This window comes from Oryctolagus cuniculus, chromosome 1 (assembly GCF_964237555.1).
Source record: "Oryctolagus cuniculus chromosome 1, mOryCun1.1, whole genome shotgun sequence".
Lineage (NCBI taxonomy): Eukaryota > Metazoa > Chordata > Mammalia > Lagomorpha > Leporidae > Oryctolagus > Oryctolagus cuniculus.
The window spans coordinates 109,065,186-109,071,783 of record NC_091432.1 but is presented as its reverse complement, the minus strand read 5'-3'; the positions used below and the strand labels follow the sequence as shown (position 1 = coordinate 109,071,783).

The 6,598-nt window shown below is 49.0% G+C and overlaps 1 pseudogene; it reads right to left on the bottom strand.

Annotated features, from left to right (window-relative positions):
* Positions 1-1,950: 1,950 nt before the first annotated feature.
* LOC138846114 (uncharacterized) lies at positions 1,951-3,414 on the bottom strand (annotated as a pseudogene).
* Positions 3,415-6,598: the final 3,184 nt, after the last annotated feature.

Here is a 6,598-nt window from a genome sequence, read left to right as displayed (position 1 = left end):
GTATAGTGACTTTAAAATTGCTAACCCTAACCTGCAGGGAAAACAACTTTACCAACCAGAGTACAGGGCTTGTGTATGATTATTTTTGTCCTTGGTCTTACAGATTCCAGAGTTAACACATTTACTAAGATCTACATCTCTTTTTCTCCATCCCCATCAGTGAGGCTATAACAGACTATTATATTATATTGTGGATTTTCCCACCTTCCTAACACTGGTATGTTTAATTAAAAAGCTGCTGTTCAGAATTGTACTGAAAACGTATCCAACAATAGGTCTGTAGTCATCTTAAAAGGTTACTCCTCAAACAATGGGAGTAACAGGTATTATCAGATACCAACACTTGAAGTATCTTTGAAGTGGATTTGAAAAATGGCCTGACAGAGAGGAGAAGGGAAAGAGGGGACAAGAACGAATGAAATGGAAGGGAAAGTCCAGAGTACAATGGGAAAGGCAAGAAAAGTGGGAAGAATGCATTTTTTTTCTAAAGATTTTATTTATTCGTGAGGTAGAGTTACAGTGAGAGTTAGAGACAGAAAGGTTTTCCTTCTGTTGGTTCACTCCCCAGATGGCCACAATGGCTGGAGCTGCGACGATCTGAAGCCAGGAGCCAGGAGCCAGGAGCCAGGTGCTTCTTCCTGGTATCCCACGCAGGTGTAGGGGCCCAAGGAGTTGGGCCATCCTCTACTGCTTTCCCAGGCCATAGCAGAGAACTGGATTGGAAGAGGAGCAGCCGGGACTAGAACTGGCACCCATATGTGATGGAGGTGCTGCAGGTGGAGGATTAACCAACCGCGTCATGGCATCGGCCCATGCTTATCTATCCCAGCAGTCAAATAAAGCAGATCCGCCAAGGGAAGCAGAGCTCCTGTCTTAGAATAACCTGAGAGGCAGCTTTAAACTCACAATGCTCATCGGCTCTTAGAACAGCAACTGCTGGGACAGGGTACACCAGAGATTCCACACTCTCCTGGGGCCATCCTCCTGTGTGACCTGGCACAATACTGCTTTCCCCACCAGTGGAGGCCGACGTGCCTCTCTTACTTGGGACAGACCTGCTCTGGGAGCAGATAAACCACCCAGATATCTTGGAGCACAAGCGGACTCTGCCATCAGTCAGAGAAAGCAGGGAGGAACGACGGGGAGCAAAGACAGCCATTCCCGAGGGTTCTCTTCTGACCCAGTTTAAAAGTATCTGCACAAATGCCTGTGGAAAGGAACGGCGAGATGGACTGTGAGACCAAGACAAGAAGGCACTCCTCCCAGAGAAAAGAGGGAAAGGGGAGGTCTCACGGGGTAATGCTACCAGAGCAGCCTAAGGTAAAAGGGAGAACAGCTCATTTTCCCTGGTGGTTTTACAGACCCAAACCCACAATCTCGCAGCACTGAAGCACAGGCGGGATCCAGAGCCAGGGAGCAGAGAGGAGGTTAAAGGACATGAACAATGCAGAACCCACCTTCGCGGGAAGCCCCAGCAGGAATTTGTTGGGGGACTGAGATTTGGTTTGGGGGAGATCTGAGAGGGGATGGGTGGTTCTCAATAGAAAAATGACCAAGCAAGCTGGGTCTAATTTTTTTTTTTTTTTTTTTTGACAGGCAGAGTTAGTGAGAGAGAGAGACAGAGAGAGACAGAGAGAAAGGTCTTCCTTCTGTTGGTTCACTCCCTAAATGGCCGCCGCCGATCCGAAGCCAGGTGCCAGGTGCTTCCTCCTGGTCTCCCATGCAGGTGCAGGGCCCAAGCACTTGGGCCATCCTCCACTGCACTCCCTGGCCAGAGCAGAGAGCTGGACTGGAAGAGGAGCAACCGGGACAGAATCCGGCGCCCCAACCGGGACTAGAACCCGGGGTGCCAGCGCCGCAGGTGGAGGATTAGCCTAGTGAGCCGCAGCGCCGGCCATCAAACGTTTCTACTACGAACTGCTTGTTTCTACAGAAATACTCCCAGGGCCTTCAATCTAATCTAAGTGGGAGGGGTAAGAGGAAGAGGCGGAGAAATGGTGAGATGCAGCTCATCATCCCATTATTTGGCACCTGCAGGAAGGGGGAGGTGCGAACTGCAAGGGGGACTGCTGGGGCTGCCTCTTTTGTCTGTCCACTGTGGATCCTAAAGGTCCAGTCAGGTACACGCAGGCCTCCGTGCCGCTGCTTTTCTTCTAACCCTTGCTGGAGAGTCATGTCCATTTCAAACTGAGCAGCATCCCCAACTGCATGCTTCCGGTCATGACTGTTTAAATTGTTCAAATTGTTTACTACTATTTTGGAGTCTTCTATTAAGGTGCCAGGGCTAGTGACTCCTGGAACATTGGGCAGATAAGCATGGCGGGGTCTGAGCCATTGGAGAATTGCGACGATCCAACAGAAACTTTGCAACATAAATGATTCGCGGTGGAAAGGAGTGTCCCGCCCGACGAGGTAGCTGCGCGGCGTCGCTGATGCGCACGGTGCGCGTGGGGATGGCGCTGCTTTGGCTGGGCTGGTGGCCGCTGCCGGCGGACGAGGACAGGGCTGTGGGCGCGGGGAGGACAGGGCTGTGGGCGCTGGCGGCTCCGGCTCCTCGGGCGGGCGGTAGGGCGCGCTCCGCTGGCTCCTCTCTCGCTTCCTCTCACTCCCTCATCCAGCTCCGCTCCCGCCGTCGGCGGATCCTCCGGCCTCCGCCGCAGCCTTAGCCGGTAGCACACCGATTCTGCTGCCCGTGGCCGCCCTGAACCCGGAAGCCAACATAGAGAAGATGACCCAGGTCGTGTTCCAGGCCTTTAAAACACCAGCCATGTACGTGGCTGTCCCGGTGCCTCTGGCCACACCACCGGCATTCTCATGCACTCTGGCTACGCAGTTGTCCACACGGTGCTCACCTAGAGGGCAACCACCACCACCACCCCACCTCCACGCCATCCTGCATCTGGACCTGGCTAACCTGCACCTGTGCTGCTGCAGCTTCGCCACCACCACGGCGTGCGCGACACCAAGGGGGAGTTATGCTAGTGGCCCGGGACATGGGAGAGAGGATGGCCATCATTGAGACTTCCTCCTTTCTGGGAAAGAGCTACCAGCTGCTTGCCCGCCAAGCGATCACCACGGGCAGCGAGTCATTCCACTGTCCCGAGGCGCTGTCCCAGCCCTCCTCCCTGGGCCTGGAGTTCTAGGGCATCCCTGAGACCACTTTCAACTCCATCAAGTGCGACATCGACATCCGAAAGAACCTGCCCCGCCAACACTGTGCTGTCTGCGGGCATCAGCACGGACTCCGGCGTTGCCCACAGGATGCAGAAGGAGATCACTGCCCTGGCGCCCAGCACCGTGAAGATCAAGGTCACTGCACCCCCTGGGTGCCAGTACCCCTTGTGGATCGGTGCTGGCCTCCTTGCCCACCTTCCCCAGATGTGGATCAGTGAGCAGGTGCCCTTCTCCCTCCATCACCTACCACAAAGGGCTTCTGAACAGGCTGCCAGCAGACACATAGCATTTGCTGCATGAGCTGACCTGAAGTATAAATTCGCTGTGGCATATGTATGCACTTCATGAACCTGGAATAAGCCTTTGAAAGGAATTTGTCCTTGAAGCTTGTATCTGTTATCAGCACTGGACTGTAGAATTTGTTGCTGATTTTTGACCTTGTATTCAAGTTAACTGTTCCCTTGGTATGTGTTTAGTGTTCTGTGTACATCTTATTTATTTATTTTTAATGATTTTATTTATTTATTTGAAAGGCAGAGTTGGGGGGGGGGTCTTCCATCCACTGGTTCACTCCTCAAATGGCCACAATGGCCAGGGCTGAGCCAGGCTGAAACCAGGAGCCAGGAGCTTCTTTCTTCTGGGTCTCCCATGTGGGTGGCAGAGGCCCAGGGACTTGGGCCATCTTCTACTGCTTTCCCAGGCATATTAGTGGGGAGCTGAATTGGAAATGAAGCAGCTATGGCTTGAACCAGCTCCCATATGGGATGCTGGCATTGCAGGAGATGGCTTAAACCATTACGCCACAAAGCCAGCCCCAAGTTTGATCATTGACTTAAACCATATGCAAAAATTTTATTTCAGACAATTAAAAACTTAAAAGTAAGCAACAAAAATAAAAATTATGAAAGATAATTTAGGCATCTTTATATATAAGCTAAGGGCTATGTAATCTTTAAGTCAAGAGAGGAGACCCAGAAGCTATGAGAGAACAGATTTAAAAATGCCAAAAAAAAAAATATTTTCTGTGTTTGGAAAAAGATTTCATAAGCAAAGTTGAAAGACTTAATATACTGAGGAAAGATTTTGCAATAAAAAGGACATATTGGGGCCAGTGCTGTGGTGTAGCAGGTAAAGCTGCCACCTGCAATGCCAGCATCCCATATGGGCCCTGGTTCGAGTCCCGGCTGCTCCACTTCTGATCCAGTTCTCTGCTATGGCCTGGGAAAGCAGTAGAATATGGTCCAAGTCCATGGGCCCCTGCACCCACATGGGAGGCCTGGAAAAAGCTCCTGGTTCCTGGCATCAGATCAGCGTGGCTCCGGCCATTGCCGCCAATTGGGGAGTGAACCAGTGGATGGAAGACCTCTTTCTTTCTTTCTCTCTCTCTCTCTCTCTCTCTCTCTCTCTGCCTCTCCTTCTCTCTCTGTGTAACTCTGACTTTCAAGTAAATAATTAATCTTTAAAATAAATAAATAAATAAAAGGGACATTTATAAATCGTAAAGAGCTTTTATAAGCAGTAACAAAAAGACAACCTATAGAAAAGTGGACAAGAGATATAACTGGACAATTCACAGAAGAGAACATTTAAATGACAAAAGATCATGTAGAGGTGCTCATCTCAGCAATCAGAGAATTGGAAGTCCTGTACAATGTTGTCATTTGACATTTTTTGAAAACAATCTAGAAACACTTCTTAGAATTGAGAATGTAGGGGCTGACATTGTTGTGCAGCAGGTAAAGTGACCACCGTGACACTGGCATCCCATATGGGCATAAGTTTGTGTCCCAGCTGCTCCACTTCTGATTCAACTCTCTGTGGATGGCCTGGGAAAAGCGGAGGAAGATGACTCAAGTGTTTGGGCCCCTGCCACCCATATTAGAGACCTATATGAAGCTCCTGACTCTGGATTCAGCCTGGCCCAGCTCTGGCTGTTGTGGCCATGTGGAGAGTGAACCATGTGAATGGAAGATCTCTCTCTCTCTCTGTATCTCTGACATTCAAATAAGTAAATACATCTTTAAAAAAAAAAAAAAACAAATAATTTAGAATGAATATAACCTTCAACCAAGCAATCTCATTGCTAGGAATCTATCTGATAATGGTAAAGGATGACAAGGTCTGGTCAATACACGATAATATGTCATTTAATTCCTGCAACAACCCTCTGGGATGTTAGTATTATTATTCTTGTTTTTTTTTTTAATATTCTGTTTTGGTAGTTTTTTTTTTTTAATTTATTTATTTGATTTGAAAGTCAGAGTCACACAGAGAGAGATGGAGAGGCAGAGAGAGAGAGAGGTCTTCCATCTGATTGTTCATTCCCCAGTTGGCTGCAGCGCAATACACAGAGCTGCGCTGACAAAGCCAGGAGCTTCCTTCGGGTCTCCCACGTGGGTGCAGGGGCCCAAGGACTTGGGCCATCCTCTACTGCTTTCCCAGGTCATAGCAGAGAGCTGGATTGGAAGTGGAGCAGCCGGGTCTCGAACCAGCCCCCATATGGGATGGTGGCGCTTCATGCCAGGGCATTAATCCACTGCACCACAGAACCAGCCCTATTATTCTTGTTTTATGGGAAATACTGAGCAACCTGAAGGTGATCCAGATAATGAGTGAAGATATGGGTTTCAAATTTAGGCTGAATCCAGGGCTTTGCACTCCTCATCACCCACTGAGTCCTCCTTCCCAACAGACATGAAAGAGCCAGTGTGTGTGGCGACAATAAGCACAGGGGTATACACAGCAGCATTGTTTGTGATGGCAGAATCCAGATGAAGGGCAGTAACCTTGCGCAGAAGCTGATAGCTTGTGGGCCATTCATTCCATACACGATTATGCAGCCAAAACCAAGACTGTTTTACATCTATTCCAGCTGATGTGGAAGGATTTCCACAGCATACTGTTATGTGAGAAAAGCAAGACAAACATGCACAATATAATCTTGTTTTCTTTTTCTTTTTATAAAACAGAACAAAATCCCGCAACAATATGAAAACAAACAATCCATTTGGAAATCAGGCAAAGGGGGTGGCATTTGGCATAGCAATTAAAACCCTGGTTGAGAGGTCTGCATCCTGCGTCGGAGTGCCTGGTTCAATACCTGGCTAATGCACACCCCAGGATACAATGCAATGGCTCCAGTAGTTGGGTTCCTGCTACCCATATGGGAGACTTGTACTGAGTTCCTGATTCTAGTCTCGGCCCAGGCCTGGCACTTGTGAGCATTTTGGGAGAGAACTAGCACTCTGTTGGTCTCTCTTTCTCCAGCTCAAATTAAAAAAAAAATTATTTATTTATATGAAAGGCAGAGAGAGAGAGAGAGAGAGAGAGGTCTTCAATTTGCTGGTTCAGTCCCCAAATGGCTGCAATGGCTGGAGCTGAGCCAATCCAAAGCCAGGAGCCAGGAGCTTCTTCTGGGTTTCGT